The sequence below is a fragment of the Triturus cristatus genome, chromosome 1_1 (genome assembly GCF_964204655.1).
Source record: "Triturus cristatus chromosome 1_1, aTriCri1.1, whole genome shotgun sequence".
NCBI lineage: Eukaryota > Metazoa > Chordata > Amphibia > Caudata > Salamandridae > Triturus > Triturus cristatus.
Genome location: NC_140579.1, coordinates 1,220,991,162 through 1,221,014,828, shown reverse-complemented (window position 1 = coordinate 1,221,014,828; position 23,667 = coordinate 1,220,991,162).

The window sequence follows — 23,667 nt, the reverse complement described above, 5'->3', positions numbered from 1 at the left end:
TAAAAGTAGGAGCCTAAGAAATCAGATCCTGTTTACGCAACAACGAACCTCTGCCTGAAGGAGAAGGACCTGGAGAAGCTGAAGGAGGAATACTGTCTCTCTGCCTGAGAGACTGGCCTGCAGTGGGTGCCTGTCTGCTGGAAGGAGAGGAAAACACTTAAGGAAAAGACTTTGATTCAACTTGTGCTGAACTATCTCCAAGGGCTTGCTAGAGAACTTGCTTCCTGAACTGCGCCCCAGGAACATTGGGCGCTACCCCCCCCCCCCCACTTGAGGAAGAAGAGACTGCCGTGGGTGATTCTACACCGCTGACCCCGGAGAACCTTGTGCCTTAATCTCCCTGAGCAACGCGACTTCGCCCGCTGGAGCAGCTGTGAGCATCGTGAGGGCCCACAAGCCTAAACACAGTAAGCAACTGCCCCCCTCAAGCCGTGTTCGCAAAGTAAGGAGGAGATCCCTGTCCAAACATCGAGCCCTGCGACCCCCGGGCCGCAGAAATCACCGTGAGGACCTGTGTGCACTGTTCGCCCCAACCGGACGAAGCCGACAGCGCGCTGCGCTTCGATCTCGCCCCCAGGCTGCCCCTCCTGCCTCTGCCCTCGCTGGTGTGCTGAGACGTCGAGGAGTGCCCCCACGAAGCATCGCCGTCCACGGAGGACCCGGGACCGAGACGCGACGCGGGACACTCGTGAGAGACGTCTACTGACTGCCGCGAACATTTGCCCCCAAAGAAAAAGGTATTTGTGCCTCTCCGCGCTAAAGTACGGCCCGTACTGACCTTCGTACGAGCCGTACCTGCAATCGAAGTATTTGGGACTGTGTATACCTTGTCTGGCCCGTACGTGCCTCGTACGAGCCGTAATCACCTTTAAAGTGTAGCTTTGAACCGTACCTGCGCCCGCAGCTTCGTGGTTTGAACCGTAATGCCTTTGAAAATATTCCTGTTCGCACAGTACTGCTTCCGTACTGAACCGTACTGCCATTGAAAATATTCTGGGTTTGCACCGTACTGTTTGCACCGTACTGCCTTTTAAAGACTCTGGGTTCGCACTGTACTTTGAAAAAACCCGTGTTCGCACCGTACCGGTGCTTTAATCCATGTATGGCGCGTCCCTGGCAGTCCGGACCGTACCGCATTAAAAGATATTGCCGGTGCTCACGCGAGAAGCGTGAGACTCGGCAAGCGTACTCCGGCTCACGCGGGAAGCGTGAGAAACGGCAAGGCACTGCAAAAACCTTGCCCAGAGCATCCCAAAGGCGCTACGAAGTGCACAGAAGACCTAAGAACCTGATTTTAACGAGAACTGTGCCATATTGAGATCTGTGGACTGCCCTTAAGCAACTAAAGAGTAACTGGATTGATTCCCCAAGAGAACTGTATTTATGCAACCTGCCTGAAAGAAAACCTTTTATATAAAGACTTCTATTCTTGATAAATACAGCCTTGGTTCTTTGTGTGGCGGGGTGGTGATTATTGTGTGGGACACTTTGAATGCTTAACCTAATGCCCTCTGGAAATTTAGCCTGACTGCTCGCGCCACGTTACCTAGAGGGTGAGCAGGGGTTATTTTTAAAGAGGTGATCTTTTGCCCTGACTTAGATGAAAAGGGTCCCTGCTTGTCGCAAGTGCATACCTGCGCCAACCAGAGACCCCGGATTCTAACAACCTGGTTCTCTGGCTCTACAGCAGCTCTGCTGACCTGGGTCTCAGGTTCTACAACGGCTCTGCTGACCTGGGTCTCGGGCTCTACAACGGCTCTGCTGACTTGGTTCTATGGCTCTACAGCAGCTCTGCTGACCTGGTTCTCTGGCTCTAGAGGAGCTCTGCTGACCTGGTTCTCTGGCTCTAGAGAAGCTTTGCTGTCCTGGTTCTCTGGCTCTAGAGCAGCTTTGCAGACCCGGTTCTCTGGCTCTAGAGCGGCTCCTCTGACCCAGTTCTCTGGCTCTAGAGCGGCTCTGCTGACCTGGTTCTATGGCTCTTCAGCGGCTCTACTGACCTGGTTCTCTGGCTCTAGAGCGGTTCTGCTGACCTGGTTCTCTGGCTCTAGAGCGGCTCTGCTGACCTGGTTCTCTGGCTCTAAAGAAGCTCTGCTGACCTGGTTCTCTGGCTCTACAGCAGCTTGCTGACCAGCTTCTCTGGCTCTACAGCAGCTTGATGACCTGCTTCTCTGGCTCTGCAGCAGCTCTGCTGACCTCGTTCTCTGGCTCTCCAGCAGCTCTGCTGACCTGGTTCTAAGGCTCTACTGCAGCTCGGCTGACCTGGTTCTCTGGCTCTACAGCAGCTTGCTGACCTGTTTTACTGCCTCTACAACACCTCTGCTGACCTGGTTCGCTGACCTGGTTCTCTGGCCCAGTTCTCTGGCCATAGAGCAGCTCTGCTGACCTCGTTCTCCGGATCTACAGCAGCTCTGCTGACCTGGTGCTGTGGCTCTACAGCAGCTCTGCTGACCTGGTTCTCTGGCTCTACAGCAGCTCTGCTGACTTGGTTTCCCTGGCTCTACAGCAGCTCTGCTGACCTGGTTCTAAGGTTCTACAGCAGCTCCGCTGACCTGGTTCTCTGGCTCTACAGCACCTCTGCTGACCCGGTTAGCTGACCTGGTTCTCTGGCCCAGTTCTCTGGCCATAGAGCATCTCTGCTGACCTGGTTCTATAGCTCTACAGCAGCTCTGCTGACCTGGTTCTCTGGCTCTAGAGCGGCTCTGCTGGCCTGGTTCCCTGGCTCTACAGCAGCTCTGCTGACCTGGGTCTCAGGCTCTACAATGGGTATGCTGACCTGGTTCTCTGAGTCTACAGAAGGTCTGCTGACCAGCTTCTATGGCTCTACAGCAGCTTGATGACCTGCTGCTATGGCTCTGCAGCAGCTCTGCTGACCTCGTTCTCTGTCTCTCCAGCAGCTCTGCTGACCTGGTTGTAAGGCTCTACAGCAGCTCGGCTGACCTGGTTCTCTGGCTCTACAGCAGCTTGCTGACCTGGTTCGCTGACCTGGTTCCCTGGCCCAGTTCTCTGGCCATAGAGCAGCTCTACTGACCTTGTTCTCCGGATCTACAGCAGCTCTGCTGACCTGGTTCCCTGGGTCTACAGCGCCACTGCTGACCGGGTTCTCTGGCTCTAGAGCAGCTCTGCTGACCTGGTTCTCTGGTGCTACAACTGCTCTGCTGACCAAGTTCTCTGGTTCTAGAGCAGCTCTGCTGACCTGGTTCTAAGACTCTACAGCACCTCCGCTGACCTGGTTCTCTGGCTCTACAGCAGCTTGCTGACCTGGTTCTCTGGCTCTACAACACCTCTGCTGATCCGGTTAGCTGACCTGGTTCTCTGGCCATAGAGCATCTCTGCTGACCTGGTTCTATGGCTCTACAGCAACTCTGCTGGCCTGGTTCCCTGGCTCTACAGCAGTTCTGCTGACCTGGGTCTCAGGCTCTACAATGGGTCTGCTGACCTGGGTATCTGGCTCTACAGAAGCTCTGCTGACCTGGTTCTATGGCTCTACAGCAGCTTGCTGACCAGCTTCTCTGGCTCTACAGCAGCTTGATGACCTGCTTCTCTGGCTCTGCAGCAGCTCTGCTGACCTCGTTCTCTGGCTCTCCAGCAGCTCGGCTGACCTGGTTCTCTGGCTCTCCAGCAGCTTGCTGACCTGGTTCTCTGGGTCTACAACACCTCTGCTGACCTGGTTCCCTGGCCCAGTTCTCTGGCCATAGAGCAGCTCTGCTGACCTTGTTCTCCGGATCTACAGCAGCTCTGCTGACCTGGTTCTCTGGCTCTACAGCAGTTCTGCTGACCTGGTTCTCAGACTCTAGAACAACTCTGCTGACCTTGTTCTCTGTCTCTACAGCAGCTCTGCTGACCTGCTTCTCTAGCTCTACAGCAGCTCTGCGGACCTGGTTCTTTGGCTCTACAGCAGCTCTGCTGATCTGGTTCTCTAGCTCTACAGCAGTTCTGCTGACCTGGTTCCCTGGGTCTACAGCGCCACAGCTGACCGGGTTCTCTGGCTCTAGAGCACCTCTGCTGACTGGTTCTCTGGTGCTACAACTGCTCTGCTGACCAAGTTCTCTGGCTCTAGAGCAGCTCTACTGACCTGGTTCTCTGGCTCTACAGCAGCTCTGCTGACCTGGTTCTCTGGCTCTACAGCAGCTCTGCTGACCTGGTTCTCTGGCTCTACAACAGTTCTGCTGACCTGGTTCTCTGGCTCTAGAGCGGCTCTGCTGGCCTGGTTCTCTGGCTCTAGAGCAGCTCTGCTGACCTGTTTCTCTGGCTCTACAGCAGCTCTGCTGACCTGGGTCTCGGGCTCTACAACGGTTCTGCTGACCTGGGTCTCGGGCTCTACAACTGCTCTGCTGACTTGGTTCTATGGCTCTACAGCAGCTCTGCTGACCTGGTTCTCTGGCTCTAGAGGAGCTCTGCTGACCTGGTTCTCTGGCTCTAGAGAAGCTTTGCTGTCCTGGTTCTCTGGCTCTAGAGCAGCTTTGCAGACCCGGTTCTCTGGCTCTAGAGCGGCTCCGCTGACCCAGTTCTCTGGCTCCAGAGCGGCTCTGCTGACCTGGTTCTATGGCTCTTCAGCGGCTCTACTGACCTGGTTCTCTGGCTCTAGAGCGGCTCTGCTGACCTGGTTCTCTGGCTCTACAGAAGCTATGCTGACCTGGTTCTCTGGCTCTACAGAAGCTAAGCTGACCTGGTTCTCTGGCTCTACAGCAGCTTGCTGACCAGCTTCTCTGGCTCTACAGCAGCTTGATGACCTGCTTCTCTGGCTCTGCAGCAGCTCTACTGACTTGGTTTCTCTGGCTCTACAGCAGCTCTGCTGACCTGGTTCTAAGGTTCTACAGCAGCTCCGCTGACCTGGTTCTCTGGCTCTACAGCAGCTTGCTGACCTGGTTCTCTGGCTCTACAACACCTCTGCTGATACGGTTAGCTGACCTGGTTCTCTGGTCCAGTTCTCTGGCCATAGAGCATCACTGCTGACCTGGTTCTATGGCTCTACAGCAGCTCTGCTGACCTGGTTCTCTGGCTCTAGAGCGGCTCTGCTGGCCTGGTTCCCTGGCTCTACAGCAGCTCTGATGACCTGGGTCTCAGGCTCTACAATGGGTCTGCTGACCTGGGTATCTGGCTCTACAGAAGCTCTGCTGACCTGGTTCTATGGCTCTACAGCAGCTTGATGACCTGCTTCTCTGGTCCAGTTCTCTGGCCATAGAGCATCACTGCTGACCTGGTTCTATGGCTCTACAGCAGCTCTGCTGTCCTGGTTCTCTGGCTCTCCAGCAGCTCGGCTGACCTGGTTCTCTGGCTCTACAGCAGCTTGCTGACCTGGTTCTCTGGGTCTACAACACCTCTGCTGACCTGGTTCGCTGACCTGGTTCCCTGGCCCAGTTCTAAGGCCATAGAGCAGCTCTGCTGACCTTGTTCTCCGGATCTACAGCAGCTCTGCTGACCTGGTTCGCTGACCTGGTTCCCTGGCCCAGTTCTAAGGCCATAGAGCAGCTCTGCTGACCTTGTTCTCCGGATCTACAGCAGCTCTGCTGACCTGGTGCTCTGGCTCTACAGCAGTTCTGCTGACCTGGTTCTCAGACTCTAGAACAACTCTGCTGACCTTGTTCTCTGTCTCTACAGCAGCTCTGCTGACCTGCTTCTCTAGCTCTACAGCAGCTCTGCGGACCTGGTTCTTTGGCTCTACAGCAGCTCTGCTGATCTGGTTCTCTAGCTCTACAGCAGTTCTGCTGACCTGGTTCCCTGGGTCCACAGCGCCACAGCTGACCGGGTTCTCTGGCTCTAGAGCACCTCTGCTGACTGGTTCTCTGGTGCTACAACTGCTCTGCTGACCAAGTTCTCTGGCTCTAGAGCAGCTCTACTGACCTGGTTCTCTGGCTCTACAGCAGCTCTGCTGACCTGGTTCTCTGGCTCTACAGCAGCTCTGCTGACCTGGTTCTCTGGCTCTACAACAGTTCTGCTGACCTGGTTCTCTGGCTCTAGAGCGGCTCTGCTGGCCTGGTTCTCTGGCTCTAGAGCAGCTCTGCTGACCTGTTTCTCTGGCTCTACAGCAGCTCTGCTGACCTGGGTCTCGGGCTCTACAACGGTTCTGCTGACCTGGGTCTCGGGCTCTACAACTGCTCTGCTGACTTGGTTCTATGGCTCTACAGCAGCTCTGCTGACCTGGTTCTCTGGCTCTAGAGGAGCTCTGCTGACCTGGTTTTCTGGCTCTAGAGAAGCTTTGCTGTCCTGGTTCTCTGGCTCTAGAGCAGCTTTGCAGACCCGGTTCTCTGGCTCTAGAGCGGCTCCGCTGACCCAGTTCTCTGGCTCTAGAGCGGCTCTGCTGACCTGGTTCTATGGCTCTTCAGCGGCTCTACTGACCTGGTTCTCTGGCTCTAGAGCGGCTCTGCTGACCTGGTTCTCTGGCTCTACAGAAGCTATGCTGACCTGGTTCTCTGGCTCTACAGAAGCTAAGCTGACCTGGTTCTCTGGCTCTACAGCAGCTTGCTGACCAGCTTCTCTGGCTCTACAGCAGCTTGATGACCTGCTTCTCTGGCTCTGCAGCAGCTCTACTGACTTGGTTTCTCTGGCTCTACAGCAGCTCTGCTGACCTGGTTCTAAGGTTCTACAGCAGCTCCGCTGACCTGGTTCTCTGGCTCTACAGCAGCTTGCTGACCTGGTTCTCTGGCTCTACAACACCTCTGCTGATCCGGTTAGCTGACCTGGTTCTCTGGCCATAGAGCATCTCTGCTGACCTGGTTCTATGGCTCTACAGCAACTCTGCTGGCCTGGTTCCCTGGCTCTACAGCAGTTCTGCTGACCTGGGTCTCAGGCTCTACAATGGGTCTGCTGACCTGGGTATCTGGCTCTACAGAAGCTCTGCTGACCTGGTTCTATGGCTCTACAGCAGCTTGCTGACCAGCTTCTCTGGCTCTACAGCAGCTTGATGACCTGCTTCTCTGGCTCTGCAGCAGCTCTGCTGACCTCGTTCTCTGGCTCTCCAGCAGCTCGGCTGACCTGGTTCTCTGGCTCTCCAGCAGCTTGCTGACCTGGTTCTCTGGGTCTACAACACCTCTGCTGACCTGGTTCCCTGGCCCAGTTCTCTGGCCATAGAGCAGCTCTGCTGACCTTGTTCTCCGGATCTACAGCAGCTCTGCTGACCTGGTTCTCTGGCTCTACAGCAGTTCTGCTGACCTGGTTCTCAGACTCTAGAACAACTCTGCTGACCTTGTTCTCTGTCTCTACAGCAGCTCTGCTGACCTGCTTCTCTAGCTCTACAGCAGCTCTGCGGACCTGGTTCTTTGGCTCTACAGCAGCTCTGCTGATCTGGTTCTCTAGCTCTACAGCAGTTCTGCTGACCTGGTTCCCTGGGTCTACAGCGCCACAGCTGACCGGGTTCTCTGGCTCTAGAGCACCTCTGCTGACTGGTTCTCTGGTGCTACAACTGCTCTGCTGACCAAGTTCTCTGGCTCTAGAGCAGCTCTACTGACCTGGTTCTCTGGCTCTACAGCAGCTCTGCTGACCTGGTTCTCTGGCTCTACAGCAGCTCTGCTGACCTGGTTCTCTGGCTCTACAACAGTTCTGCTGACCTGGTTCTCTGGCTCTAGAGCGGCTCTGCTGGCCTGGTTCTCTGGCTCTAGAGCAGCTCTGCTGACCTGTTTCTCTGGCTCTACTGCAGCTCTGCTGACCTGGGTCTCGGGCTCTACAACGGTTCTGCTGACCTGGGTCTCGGGCTCTACAACTGCTCTGCTGACTTGGTTCTATGGCTCTACAGCAGCTCTGCTGACCTGGTTCTCTGGCTCTAGAGGAGCTCTGCTGACCTGGTTCTCTGGCTCTAGAGAAGCTTTGCTGTCCTGGTTCTCTGGCTCTAGAGCAGCTTTGCAGACCCGGTTCTCTGGCTCTAGAGCGGCTCCGCTGACCCAGTTCTCTGGCTCTAGAGCGGCTCTGCTGACCTGGTTCTATGGCTCTTCAGCGGCTCTACTGACCTGGTTCTCTGGCTCTAGAGCGGCTCTGCTGACCTGGTTCTCTGGCTCTACAGAAGCTATGCTGACCTGGTTCTCTGGCTCTACAGAAGCTAAGCTGACCTGGTTCTCTGGCTCTACAGCAGCTTGCTGACCAGCTTCTCTGGCTCTACAGCAGCTTGATGACCTGCTTCTCTGGCTCTGCAGCAGCTCTACTGACTTGGTTTCTCTGGCTCTACAGCAGCTCTGCTGACCTGGTTCTAAGGTTCTACAGCAGCTCCGCTGACCTGGTTCTCTGGCTCTACAGCAGCTTGCTGACCTGGTTCTCTGGCTCTACAACACCTCTGCTGATACGGTTAGCTGACCTGGTTCTCTGGTCCAGTTCTCTGGCCATAGAGCATCACTGCTGACCTGGTTCTATGGCTCTACAGCAGCTCTGCTGACCTGGTTCTCTGGCTCTAGAGCGGCTCTGCTGGCCTGGTTCCCTGGCTCTACAGCAGCTCTGATGACCTGGGTCTCAGGCTCTACAATGGGTCTGCTGACCTGGGTATCTGGCTCTACAGAAGCTCTGCTGACCTGGTTCTATGGCTCTACAGCAGCTTGATGACCTGCTTCTCTGGTCCAGTTCTCTGGCCATAGAGCATCACTGCTGACCTGGTTCTATGGCTCTACAGCAGCTCTGCTGTCCTGGTTCTCTGGCTCTCCAGCAGCTCGGCTGACCTGGTTCTCTGGCTCTACAGCAGCTTGCTGACCTGGTTCTCTGGGTCTACAACACCTCTGCTGACCTGGTTCGCTGACCTGGTTCCCTGGCCCAGTTCTAAGGCCATAGAGCAGCTCTGCTGACCTTGTTCTCCGGATCTACAGCAGCTCTGCTGACCTGGTTCGCTGACCTGGTTCCCTGGCCCAGTTCTAAGGCCATAGAGCAGCTCTGCTGACCTTGTTCTCCGGATCTACAGCAGCTCTGCTGACCTGGTGCTCTGGCTCTACAGCAGTTCTGCTGACCTGGTTCTCAGACTCTAGAACAACTCTGCTGACCTTGTTCTCTGTCTCTACAGCAGCTCTGCTGACCTGCTTCTCTAGCTCTACAGCAGCTCTGCAGACCTGGTTCTCTGGCTCTACAGCAGCTCTGCTGACTTGGTTCTCTGGCTCTACAGCAGCTCTGCTGATCTGGTTCTCTAGCTCTATAGCAGCTCTGCTGACCTGGTTCCCTGGGTCTACAGCGCCACTGCTGACCGGGTTCTCCTGCTCTAGAGCATCTCTGCTGACCTGGTTCTCTGTTGCTACAACTGCTCTGCTGACCAAGTTCTCTGGCTCTAGAGCAGCTCTACTGACCTGGTTCTCTGGCTATACAGCAGCTCTGCTGACCTGGTTCTCTGGCTCTACAGTAGCTCTGCTGACCTGGTTCTCTGGCTCTATAACCGCTCTGCTGACCTAGTTCTCTGGCTCTAGAGCGGCTCTGCTGGCCTGGTTCTCTGGCTCTAGAACAGCTCTGCTGACCTGTGTTGGACTTGGCACTTTTTGCAGTGTCATCCCTAAACTTTTTTCCTTCCTCCAGTATTTTTTCTGACCTGTTGTTGGCTGTTTTATGACTCTGGGCACCTTACCACTGCTGACCAGTGCTAAGGTGCATATGCTCTCCCTATGGTAAAATGTATACATTGATTGGTGTCCCTGATTGGTTCGTTTGGTTTACTGTCAGCCCCTAGTAAAGTGCACCAGGAGTGCCAGGGCTTGTAAATACAAATACCGCTGGTGGGCTTGCAGCACTGGTTGTGCCACCCACAGAAGCGGCCTAGTAAAATGTGTCTAGGGTCTGCCACTGCAGAACCTGCGTGCAGTCTGGTACTGTCGCGCTGACTGCGCAAGTGCACCCACTTGCCAGTCCCTCAACCTTCCCTTAACTACATATTAGTCACCCCTCTGGGAGGCCCAAGGGCAGGGTGCATTGTAGGCATAAGGTAGGACATGCCCTGATGTGTGTGGCATGTCCTAATAGTGAATTACAGCCATTTTCGTTTTTCACTATTGAAGGCTACCTGCTCTCCATAGGCCAGAATGGGCTGCTGGAATTACTACACGCTGTAATCCCAGTGGACTCATAGAGCATGGTAGAAAGTCATGTTTAGTACGCCTGAACTCAGAATAATAAAATACTTATTTTAGTAAAGTTTATTTTAATATCCTGCGTTTGTAAATACTACTTTTAGAAAGTTAGTATTTACTGACCTGGCCATTTCAGTCCGCCTCTGCTGTGTGTGTGTGTTCTGCCTAGCAACAGTAAGGAGCAGGGCTGGGGAATTCCAGGAGACAGGCTGGCTGCCAGGTGGTGGGTAGAGAGATTACACCAGGATGGGTGGGAGGAGTACACCTTGACTCTTGAATAGACCTGTGCTCTGCCACCACAAAGCCGGCTCCACCCCCTGTGGAGCGGCTGATGTCTCTGCCCTGCTGCTGAAAGGAAAGAGCAGAGTCACCGCAACAAAGTGCTCCAAAACTGGACTGAGCCAGGCCCAGGCCCCCTGGCGCTAAAGAACAAAAGAATCACTGTATAAAAGTAGGAGCCTGGCTCCTAAGAAATCAGATCCTGTTTACGCAACGACGAACCTCTGCCTGAAGGAGAAGGACCTGGAGAAGCTGAAGGAGGAATACTGTCTCTCTGCCTGAGAGACTGGCCTGCAGTGGGTGCCTGTCTGCTGGAAGGAGAGGAAAACACTTAAGGAAAAGACTTTGATTCAACTTGTGCTGAACTATCTCCAAGGGCTTGCTAGAGAACTTGCCTCCTGAACTGCGCCCCAGGAACATTGGGCGCTACCCCCCCCCACTTGAGGAAGAAGAGACTGCCGTGGGTGATTCTACACCGCTGACCCCGGAGAACCTTGTGCCTTAATCTCCCTGAGCAACGCGACTTCGCCCGCTGGAGCAGCTGTGAGCATCGTGAGGGCCCACAAGCCTAAACACAGTAAGCAACTGCCCCCCTCAAGCCGTGTTCGCAAAGTAAGGAGGAGATCCCTGTCCAAACATCGAGCCCTGCGACCCCCGGGCCGCTGAAATCACCGTGAGGACCTGTGTGCACTGTTCGCCCCAACCGGACGAAGCCGACAGCGCGCTGCGCTTCGATCTCGCCCCCAGGCTGCCCCTCCTGCCTCTGCCCTCGCTGGTGTGCTGAGACGTCGAGGAGTGCCCCCACGAAGCATCGCTATCCACGGAGGACCCGGGACCGAGACGCAACGCAGGACACTCGTGAGAGACGTCTACTGACTGCCGCGAACATTTGCCCCCAAAGAAAAAGGTATTTGTGCCTCTCCGCGCTAAAGTACGGCCCGTACTGACCTTCGTACGAGCCGTACCTGCAATCGAAGTATTTGGGACTGTGTATACCTTGTCTGGCCCGTACGTGCCTCGTACGAGCCGTAATCACCTTTAAAGTGTAGCTTTGAACCGTACCTGCGCCCGCAGCTTCGTGGTTTGAACCGTAATGCCTTTGAAAATATTCCTGTTCGCACAGTACTGCTTCCGTACTGAACCGTACTGCCTTTGAAAATATTCTGGGTTTGCACCGTACTGTTTGCACCGTACTGCCTTTTAAAGACTCTGGGTTCGCACTGTACTTTGAAAAAACCCGTGTTCGCACCGTACCGGTGCTTTAATCCATGTACGGCGCGTCCCTGGCTGTACCGCATTAAAAGATATTGTCGGTGCTCACGCGAGAAGCGTGAGACTCGGCAAGCGTACTCCGGCTCACGCGGGAAGCGTGAGAAACGGCAAGGCACTGCAAAAACCTTGCCCAGAGCATCCCAAAGGCGCTACGAAGTGCACAGAAGACCTAAGAACCTGATTTTAACGAGAACTGTGCCATATTGAGATCTGTGGACTGCCCTTAAGCAACTAAAGAGTAACTGGATTGATTCCCCAAGAGAACTGTATTTATGCAACCTGCCTGAAAGAAAACCTTTTATATAAAGACTTCTATTCTTGATAAATACAGCCTTGTGTCTTTGTGTGGCGGGGTGGTGATTATTGTGTGGGACACTTTGAATGCTTAACCTAATGCCCTCTGGAAATTTAGCCTGACTGCTCGCGCCACGTTACCTAGAGGGTGAGCAGGGGTTATTTTTAAAGAGGTGATCCTTTGCCCTGACTTAGATGAAAAGGGTCCCTGCTTGTCGCAAGTGCATACCTGCGCCAACCAGAGACCCCAGATTCTAACAACCTGGTTCTCTGGCTCTACAGCAGCTCTGCTGACCTGGGTCTCAGGCTCTACAACGGCTCTGCTGACCTGGGTCTCGGGCTCTACAACGGCTCTGCTGACTTGGTTCTATGGCTCTACAGCAGCTCTGCTGACCTGGTTCTCTGGCTCTAGAGGAGCTCTGCTGACCTGGTTCTCTGGCTCTAGAGAAGCTTTGCTGTCCTGGTTCTCTGGCTCTAGAGCAGCTTTGCAGACCCGGTCCTCTGGCTCTAGAGCGGCTCCGCTGACCCAGTTCTCTGGCTCTAGAGCGGCTCTGCTGACCTGGTTCTATGGCTCTTCAGCGGCTCTACTGACCTGGTTCTCTGGCTCTAGAGCGGTTCTGCTGACCTGGTTCTCTGGCTCTAGAGCGGCTCGGCTGACCTGGTTCTCTGGCTCTACAGCAGCTTGCTGACCTGTTTTACTGCCTCTACAACACCTCTGCTGACCTGGTTCGCTGACCTGGTTCTCTGGCCCAGTTCTCTGGCCATAGAGCAGCTCTGCTGACCTCGTTCTCCGGATCTACAGCAGCTCTGCTGACCTGGTGCTGTGGCTCTACAGCAGCTCTGCTGACCTGGTTCTCTGGCTCTACAGCAGCTCTGCTGACTTGGTTTCCCTGGCTCTACAGCAGCTCTGCTGACCTGGTTCTAAGGTTCTACAGCAGCTCCGCTGACCTGGTTCTCTGGCTCTACAGCACCTCTGCTGACCCGGTTAGCTGACCTGGTTCTCTGGCCCAGTTCTCTGGCCATAGAGCATCTCTGCTGACCTGGTTCTATAACTCTACAGCAGCTCTGCTGACCTGGTTCTCTGGCTCTAGAGCGGCTCTGCTGGCCTGGTTCCCTGGCTCTACAGCAGCTCTGCTGACCTGGGTCTCAGGCTCTACAATGGGTCTGCTGACCTGGTTCTCTGAGTCTACAGAAGGTCTGCTGACCAGCTTCTATGGCTCTACAGCAGCTTGATTACCTGCTGCTCTGGCTCTGCAGCAGCTCTGCTGACCTCGTTCTCTGTCTCTCCAGCAGCTCTGCTGACCTGGTTGTAAGGCTCTACAGCAGCTCGGCTGACCTGGTTCTCTGGCTCTACAGCAGCTTGCTGACCTGGTTCACTGACCTGGTTCCCTGGCCCAGTTCTCTGGCCATAGAGCAGCTCTACTGACCTTGTTCTCCGGATCTACAGCAGCTCTGCTGACCTGGTTCTCAGACTCTAGTACAACTCTGCTGACCTTGTTCTCTGTCTCTACAGCAGCTCTGCTAACCTGCTTCTCTAGCTCTACAGCAGCTCTGCTGACCTGGTTCCCTGGGTCTACAGCGCCACTGCTGACCGGGTTCTCTGGCTCTAGAGCAGCTCTGCTGACCTGGTTCTCTGGTGCTACAACTGCTCTGCTGACCAAGTTGTCTGGTTCTAGAGCAGCTCTACTGACCTGGTTCTCTGGATCTACCGCAGCTCTGCTGACCTGGTTCTCTGGCTCTACAGCAGGTCTGCTGACCTGGTTCTACGGCTCTACAGCAGCTCTGCTGACCTGGTTCTCTAGCTCTAGAGGAGCTCTGCTGACCTGGTTCTCTTGCTCTAGAGAAGCTTTCCTGTCCTGGTTCTCTGGCTCTAAAGCAGCTTTGCTGACCTGGTTCTATGGCTCTTCAGCGGCTCTATTGACCTGGTTCTCTGGCTCTAGAGCGGCTCTGCTGACCTGGTTCTCTGGCTCTAGAGCGGCTCTTCTGACCTGGTTCTCTGGATCTAGAGCGGCTCTGCTGACCTGGGTCTCAGGCTCGACAATGGCTCTGCTGACCTAGGTCTTGGGCTCTACAGTGGCTCTGCTGACTTGGTTCTATGGCTCTACAGCAGCTCTGCTGACCTGGTTCTATGGTATAGTAACAATGGGGTAACCCAGTATCCCTCAGAACCTGGGCAACAACGTATAATATAAACAATTGGTTCTGTCGGGTACAAATTATCTCTTTAAATTGCTAGTCCAGTCATTTGTTACTTAAATGAGAATATCAAAAGAACAACACACATATAACGACCATCCAGGGTATTCAAAAGTTTTATAAATTACCTCATTTATAAATACCCACATTGATTTGTGTGGCTGTCAGAGACAAAACATACAGGGCATTTATAATCTGTGACAAAGTGAATATAGTGCTCAGTGACGTAGTGAAGGTGCAATATATACAGAGTGAATTCTCCTAAACTGTTATTCCACGGACGTAACAGGACGCCTGCCTGTACCGCTCCACTTGACCCCCGGTTCTATGAAAGGAATTTAGACCAAAAGAAACACGCAATCAACTGCATTAGAGATGCAAGGACAGGCTACCTCTCCATTCGCCGGTTAATGTTTACCAGTGGTAACCGTGGATGACTGATCCATCCTAGGGGCCCCCCATTTTTTTGGATTAAATCCTGGAAGTACAGTACAACTTGGAAACTGTTTGAAATCTTGAAGATACACACGCCCTTTGTTTGAAATTGGGCTTTCTAGGCTGTCCGCCACTTGTCCTGATGAAGACCCGCATTGACTGACTTAGTAATGCCCCCTGGGTTGAAACGTCGACAAATCCCTGGACCAGTTGAAAGCCTCTGTTTCAAGACTTATTCATTCAACCTACAGAGCTATTCAAACATTGTTGTTCTTTTTCTGGCCTTTTTTTTTTTTTTTTTAATAACAGTTTAGGAGAATTCACTCTGTATATATTGCACCTTCACTACGTCACTGAGCACTATATTCACTTTGTCACAGATTATAAATGCCCTGTATGTTTTGTCTCTGACAGCCACACAAATCAATGTGGGTATTTATAAATGAGGTAATTTATAAAACTTTTGAATACCCTGGATGGTCGTTATATGTGTGTTGTTCTTTTGATATTCTCATTTAAGTAACAAATGACTGGACTAGCAATTTAAAGAGATAATTTGTACCCGACAGAACCAATTGTTTATATTATAGACCTGGTTCTATGGCTCTAGAGCAGCTCTGCTGACCTTGTTCTCCGGCTCTAGAGTAGCTTTACTGACCTGGTTCTCCGGCTCTAGAGCATATTTGCTGACCTGGTTCTCTGAGCGGCTCTGGTGAACTGGTTCTCTGGCTCTAGAGCGGCTCTGCTGACCTGGTTTTCTGGCTCTACAGCAGCTCTGCTGACCTGGTTCTCTGGCTCTAGATTTGCTCTGCTGGCCTGGTTCTTTCGCTCTAGCCCGGATCTGCTGACCAAGTTTTCTGGCTCTACAGCGGCTCTGCTAACCTTGTTCTCTGGAGAAGCTCTGCTGACCGGTTCTCTGGCTCTAGAGTGGTTCTGCTGACCTGGTTCTATGGCTCTTCAGCAGCTCTGCTGACCTGGTTCTCTGGCTCTAGAGCGGCTCTGCTGACCTGGTTCTCTGGCTCTACAGCAGCTCTACTGACCTAGGTCTCAGGCTCTACAATGGCTCTGCTGATCTGGGTCTCGGGCTCTACAATGGCTCTGCTGACTTGGTTCTATGGTTCTACAGCAGCTCTGCTGACCTTGTTCTCTGGCTCTAGAGCAGCTCTGCTGACCTGGTTCTCCGGCTCTAGAGCAGCTTTGCTGACCTGGTTCTCTGGCTCTAGAGCAGCTCTGCTGACCTGGTTCTCCGGCTCTAGAGCAGCTTTGCTGACCTGGTTCTCCGGCTCTAGAGCAGATTTGCTGACCTGGCTCTCTGGCTCCAGAGCGTCTCTGCTGGCCTGGTTCCCTGGCTCTACAGCAGCTCTGCTAACCTGGGTCTCAGGCTCTACAATGGGTCTGCTGACCTGGTTTTCTGGCTCTACAGCGGCTCTGCTAACCTTGTTCTCTGGAGCAGCTCTGCTGACCGGTTCTCTGGCTCTAGAGCGGCTCTGCTGACCTTGTTCTATGGCTCTTCAGCGGCTCTGCTGACCTGGTTCTCTGGCTCTAGAGCGGCTCTGCTGACCTGGTTCTCTGGCTCTACAGCAGCTCTGCTGAACTGGGTCTCAGGCTCTAAAACGGCTCTGCTGACCTAGGTCTCGGGCTCTACAACGGCTCGGCTGACTTGGTTCTATGGCTCTACAGCAGCTCTGCAGACCTGGTTCTCTGGCTCTAGAGCAGCTCTGCTGACCTGGTTCTCCGGCTCTAGAGTAGCTTTACTGACCTGGTTCTCCGGCTCTAGAGCAGCTTTGCTGACCTGGTTCTCTGGCTGACCGCTCAGCCCTCCACAGGGCTTGGTCGCCCCACTCACTGCTGCGGCTCCTGCCTGCCTTTGCCGCCTCCTGCCTGCAGATTCCTTTGCTCGCTGCCCGCTGCTCCTGGGAATTTCCCGCCGCTGCCTCCCTGCGGCCCCGCCCCCCTGTGATTCCATTCGCCGCCCCGCTCCCGCCACCCAGCTGCTCCTCCCTCCCGGCTCCTTACTTATGACGCCAAAGGTAAGCCCGTCTGCGCCCGTCTGCACCTGGACTGCGCCCAGCGCCAGACCCCCTGGTCCTCGCCCTCACCAGCACACCCTGCACATCTACAACGCCAAAACCCTCCACGTACTCAACGCCGGCCGAAACACCGCCTGCTACCGAGCCACCCCGAGACGCACCCACGGACCCTTCACCTGCCTGACCTGCCGCTTCACCGGCCTCCAACCCAACACCGCACCTGCTAAACCGAGCCCCAGCAACAAACACCTGATGTGCATCCTGCTCAACACCCGCTCCGTTCACAGGCATGCCGTCGAACTCTGGAACCTCCTCGACTCGACAGCACCAGACATCGCCTTCGTGACGGAAACCTGGATGAACGCCTCCTCAGCGCCCGACGTCGCCATCGCCGTCCCGGAAGGCTACAAAATCACCAGGAAGGACCACGTCAACCAGACAGGAGGAGGCATCACCATCATCCACAAGAACACCATCCGCATCACGACCAACTCCGATGACACCTTCACCTCCGCCGAACACCTCCATTTCCAGATACACACCAACCCCAAGACCACGCTCAGAGGCACCCTCGTCTACAGATCACCGGGACCACGCACACAGTTCAGCGAAGACATCACAGACTTCGTCAGCCTGCACGCCATTAATTCCACCGACTACATCCTCCTGGGGGACCTCAACTTCCACCTGGAGGACAACAAGGACCGCAACACCACTGCTCTGCTGGCCAACCTGGCCAACCTCGGACTCAAGCAACTGGTAACCACCCCCACCCACTACGCCAGCCACACGCTTGACCCAGTCTTCTCATCCAGCAAATACGTCACCTTCAGCCACTCCACCAATCTCCAGTGGACTGACCACAGCTGCGTCCACTTCAGCTTCAGTAAAACGACGACCCACCACCACCCTCAACAAGCCCCCCGCAGGAGCTGGAACAAGATCACCGGCGACCAGCTCACCACCTTCCTCAGCCAGAACCCCCCCACCAGCTCAACGGACCCCAACGAAGCTGCCAACAACCTCACACAGTGGATCACCAACTGCGCAGACGCCCTCGCACCACTGAAGAAGAACCCCCCCAGCAGACGCGGCAGCAAGAAAGCCTCCTGGTTCACCGACGAGCTCATCACCTCCAAGAAGAACTGCTGCTCCCTGGAGAACACCTGGCGCACCAACCAGACCACAGACAATATGACGGCCCTCAAACACGCCACCCGCAAACACCACCAACTGATCCGCACCACAAAGAAGACAGCCTTCAAGGAACGACTGGACAACAACACCCACAACAGCAAGGAACTCTTCAGCATCGTCAAAGAGCTCTCCAACCCCGACGCAGGAAACAATGACATCACTCCCTCGCAAGACCTCTGCGACTCCCTCGCAGCCTTCTTCCACGACAAGATCGCCAACATTCACAACAGCTTCGGCCCACCAACCACGAACCCCACCACCAAACCGATGCCCCCCACCGCCACCCTCCGCACCTGGACCCCAGTCAGCACCGAAGACACAACACGCACAATGAACACCATCCACTCCGGATCCCCTACGGACCCCTGCCCACACCACATCTTCAACACGGCCGACCACATCATCGCACCCCACCTCCGCGACATCATCAAAGCCTCCTTCAACACCGCCACCTTCCCGGAGTGCTGGAAACACGCCGAGATCAGTGCCCTGCTGAAGAAACCAACTTCAGACCCCTCCGACCTCAAGAATTACCGCCCCATCTCGCTTCTCCCGTTTCCTGCCAAAGTCATCGAGAAGACCATCAACAGACAGCTAGCCGCCTTCCTCGAGACCAACGGATCACTCGACCACTCGCAATCCGGCTTCCGAGCCAACCACAGCACGGAGACCGCCCTCATCGCAGCCACAGACGACATCAGATCCCTAATGGACAACGGGGAAACTGCGGCCCCCTCATCCTCCTGGACCTCTCCGCAGCGTTCGACACTGTCTGCCACCGCACCCTGGTACAGCGCCTGAACAACACCGGCATCCAGGAGAAGGCCCTGGAGTGGATCACCTCATTCCTCGTCGGAAGAACCCAGAAAGTCCGCCTCCCCCCGTTCCGGTCAGCGGCCACCGAAGTCATCTGCGGCATTCCACAAGGGTCATCGCTCAGCCCCACCCTCTTCAACATCTACATGAGCCCCCTCGCAACCATCGCACGTCAACACAACCTCAAGATCATCACCTACGCCGACGACACCCAGCTGATCCTCTCCCTCACCAGCGACCCGGACGCCGCCAGAGCCAGCCTACACGAAGGGATGAAAGACGTCGCCGAATGGATGAAGAACAGCCGCCTGAAACTGAACTCAGACAAGACGGAGGTCCTCATCCTGGGATCATCACCCTCCGCCTGGGACGACTCCTGGTGGCCCCCCGCCTTGGGAGCCACCCCCGAGCCAACGGACCACGCATGCAACCTAGGCTTCATCCTGGACTCCTCCCTCTCGATGACCAGACAAGTCAACGCCATCTCGTCTTCATGCTTCAACACCCTGCGCATGCTCCGAAAGATCTTCCGGTGGATCCCCACCGAGACCAGGAAGACGGTCACCCAGGCCCTCGTCACCAGTCGGCTGGACTACGGGAACGCCCTCTACGCCGGCACCGCCGCCAAACTCCAGAAGAAACTCCAACGGATCCAGAACGCCTCAGCACGACTCATCCTGGACATCCCCCGACACAGCCACATCTCCAGACACCTGAGAAACCTGCACTGGCTCCCCGTCAACAAAAGAATCACGTTCCGACTCCTCACCCACGCACACAAGGCCCTCCACGACCTGGGCCCCAAGTTCCTCAACAGCCGCCTGACCTTCCACAAGCCCACCCGCCAGCTCCGCTCCGCCAGCCTCGCCCTCGCCACCGTCCCCCGCATCCGCAGAGCCACCGCCGGAGGAAGATCCTTCTCCTACCTGGCAGCCAAGACATGGAACTCCCTCCCCATCCACCTCCGGACAACGCAAGACCATCTCGCCTTCAGGAAGCAACTCAAGACCTGGCTGTTTGAGCAGTAGCGTTCCCCCCCCCAGCGCCTTGAGACCCTCCGGGTGATCAGTGCGCTATACAAATGCCTATGATTGATTGATTGGCTCTAGAGCGGCTGGGTGACCTGGTTCTCTGGTTCTCCGCCTTTACAGCAGCTCTGCTGACCTTGTTCTCAGGTTCTAGAGAGGCTCTGCTGACCTGGTTTTCTGGCTCTACAGCAGCTCTGCTGACCTGGTTCTCCGGCTCTACAATGGCTCTGCTGATAAGGTTCCCAGGCTCTACAACAGCTTGCTGACCTGGTTATCTGGCTCTAGTGTGGCTCTGCTGGCCTTGTTCTCTGGCTCTAGAGCGGCTCTGCTGACCTGGTTTTCTGGCTCTACAATGGCTCTGCTGACCTGGTTCTCAGGCTCAAAATTTTAAAGAGAAGCTACCTCTTTGACGGCCTATATTTCTTTCATTTCCTGGTAAATACTCTAATTAAATCTTAATAGACATGCACACCTACAGTGATGACCCATCCCAGCCTCGACTTTGACGACATTGAAGAAGACGGCGTAACTTTGTGAAAATTAAGAATCAATATCTCACAAACTCCTTGGGACCTGATCTTGACACATGCTATGGCCTTGACAACAGCCAGAATTTAAGATTAAAAAGTAAAAAATATTTTCGGTCCACACATTCCCATACGAAGGCATACCTTCAGGACAGAACAACTTTATTTGGTGATATTATATACAGGCCTGTCTAAACCTATACTTCGTGGCAAACTAACAGTCCTTATGATTAACCTAATAAGAGATCCACCCCATTTGAAAGAAGATTTGCTGAGGATTATAAGAGCTTGAAAATATGACCTATCTCTAGCAGAGATCTGTCCCCTCGTGTGTGCACAGAAAAGTTTTCTCTCCTTATTGGTCCTGATGAAGGTGAATTTAAATTATCTCTCACCGAAACGTGCGTAGACCAGCTCTTCTACAACTGGACAAGAAAGCTTATCTGGACATACTCAGACTAAAGAATAAGAGGAAATTAAGTCTGTTACTGTAAACTTTACAGTCAAATGTGAAAAAATTTCTGATTGCTTTTAAACAATTGACTTTCCCAGTTGTACATTTTCTTATTGGTTTTTCTTTCTCCTTTTTGTAGTGATTTGCCTGTGGTATGATTGTTTGTATGCAAGACTAGTATGCAAGATATGTATGTAGGGATTTAATTGGCTTATCGAGGGGCTAAATAATTTGTGTTTATGTCATTTTAGATATGTCTATTACTTTGTTCAATTGTACATATTTGCTCTTCGGTATATTTGGGAAGTATTTGAAATCATAACATTGAAATGAAATGTTTATAATCACTTTTTGATATGAAAAATGCACCTGCTTATCAAACAAAATAAACAAAGATAAAAAGTAAAAAATTATGTGTATACATTGTATTTATGGGTCATCACTGTAGGTGTGCATGTCTATTAAGATTTAATTAGAGTATTTACCAGGAAATGAAAGAAATATAGGCCGTCAAAGAGGTAGCTTCTCTTTAAAATTTTGTTTCTTCCCCCCTCTTGGGCCTAAAAATCATTTGGGGAAAACCTTTTCTCACATATACTGGTTCTCAGGCTCTACAGCAGCTTGCTGACCTGGTTGGCTGGCTCTAGATTGGCTCTGCTGGCCCGGTTCTCTCGCTCTAGAGCGGATCTGCTGACCTGGTTGTCTGGAGCGGCTCTCCTGACCCATTTCTCTGACTCTAGAGCGGCTCTGCTGACCTGGTTCTCTGGCTCTTCAGCGGCTCGGCTGACCTGGTTCTCTGGCTCTACAGCAGCTCTGCTGACCTGGTTCTCTGGCTCTAGAGTAGCTCTGCTGACCTCGTTCTCTGGCTCTAGATTGGCTCTGCTGACCTTGTTCTCTGGAGCAGCTCTGCTGACCTGGTTCTCTGGCTCTGCAGCAGCTCTGCTGACCTGGGTCTCAGGCTCTACAATGGCTCTGCTGATCTGGGTCTCGGGCTCTACAACGGCTCTGCTGACCTGGTTCTCTGGCTCTACAACAGCTCTGCTGACCTGGTTCTCTGGCTCTACAGCAGCTCTGCTGACCTTGTTCTCTGGCTCTAGAGCAGCTCTGCTAACCTGGTTCTCTGGCTCTAGAGCAGCTCTGCTGACCTGGTTCTCCGGCTCTAGAGCAGCTTTACTAACCTGGTTCTCCGGCTCTAGAGCAGCTTTGCTGACCTGGTTCTCTGGCTATAGAGCAGCTCTGCTGACCTGTTTCTCTGGCTCTACAGCAGCTCTCCTGACCTGGGTCTCAAGCTCTACAATGGCTCTGCTGACCTGGGTCTCGGTTCTATGGCTCTACAGCAGCTCTGCTGACCTGGTTCTCTGGCTCTAGAGCAGCTCTGCTGACCTGGTTTTCTGGCTCTAGAGCAGCTCTGCTTACCTGGTTCTCCGGCTCTAGAGCAGCTTTGCTGACCTGGTTCTCTGGCTCTAGATCAGCTTTGCTGACCTGGTTCTCTGGCTCTACAGCAGCTCTGCTGACCTGGTTCTCTGACTCTACAGCAGCTCCGCTGACCTGGTTCTCTGGCTCCACAGCAGCTCTGCTGACCTGGTTCTCTGCCCTTACAGTAGCTCTGCTGACCTGGTTCTCAGGCTCTAGAGAGGCTCTGCTGACCTGGTTTTCTGGCTCTACAGCAGCTGTGCTGACCTGGTTCTCCGGCTCTACAATGGCTCTGCTGACCAGGTTCTCAGGCTCTACAGCAGCTTGCTGACCTGGTTCTCTGGCTCTAGAGTGGCTCTGCTGGCCTGGTTCACTGGCTCTAGAGCAGCTCTGCTGACCTGGTTCTCTGGCTCTAGAGCGGCTTTGCTGACCTGGTTTTCTGGCTCTACAATTCCTCTGCTGTCCTGGTTCTCAGGTTCTACTGCAGCTTGATGACCTGGTTCTCTGGAGCGGCTCTGCTGACCTGGTTCTCAGGCTCTACAATGGCTCTGCTGACCTGGTTCTCTGGAGCGGCACTGCTGACCCGGTTCTCCGGATCTACAGCAGCTCTGCTGACCTGGTGCTCTGGCTCTACAGCAGCTCTGCTGACCTGGTTCTCTGGCTCTGCAGCAGCTCTGTGGACCTGGTTCTCTGGCTCTACAGCAGCTCTGCTAACTTGGTTTCTCTGGCTCTTCAGCAGCTCTGCTGACCAGGTTCTCCGGCTCCACTGCAGCTCTACTGACTTGGTTCTAAGGTTCTACAGCAGCTCCGCTGACCTGATTCTCTAGCTCTACAGCAGCTTGCTGACCTGGTTCTAAGGTTCTACAGCAGCTCCGCTGACCTGGTTCTCTGGCTCTACAGCAGCTTGCTGACCTGGTTCTCTGGCTCTAAAACACCTCTGCTGATCCGGTTAGCTGACCTGGTTCTCTGACCATAGAGCATCTCTGCTGACCTGGTTCTATGGCTCTACAGCAGCTCTGCTGACCAGCTTCTCTGGCTCTACAGCAGCTTGACGACCTGCTTCTCTGGCTCTGCAGCAGCTCTGCTGACCTCGTTCTCTGGCTCTCCAGCAGCTCGGCTGACCTGGTTCTCTGGCTCTCCAGCAGCTTGCTGACGTGGTTCTCTGGGTCTACAGCACCTCTGCTGACCTGGTTCGCTGACCTGGTTCCCTGGCCCAGTTCTCTGGCCATAGAGCAGCTCTGCTGACCTTGTTCTCCGGATCTACTGCAGCTCTGCTGACCTGGTGCGCTGGCTCTACAGCAGTTCTGCTGACCTGGTTCTCAGACTCTAGAACAACTCTGCTGACCTTGTTCTCTGTCTCTACAGCAGCTCTGCTGACCTGCTTCTCTAGCTCTACAGCAGCTCTGCGGACCTGGTTCCCTGGGTCTTCAGCGCCACTGCTGACCGCGTTCTCTGGCTCTAGAGCAGCTCTGCTGACCTGGTTCTCTGGTGCTACAACTGCTCTGCTGGCCTGGTTCTCTGGCTCTACAGCAGCTCTGCTGACCTGGTTCTATGGCTCTACAGCAGCTCTGCTGACTCAGTTCTCTGGCTCTAGAGCGGCTCTGCTGACCTGGTTCTATGGCTCTTCAGCGGCTCTACTGACCTGGTTCTCTGGCTCTAGAGTGGCTCTGCTGACCTGGTTCTCTGGCTCTACAGCAGCGCTGCTGA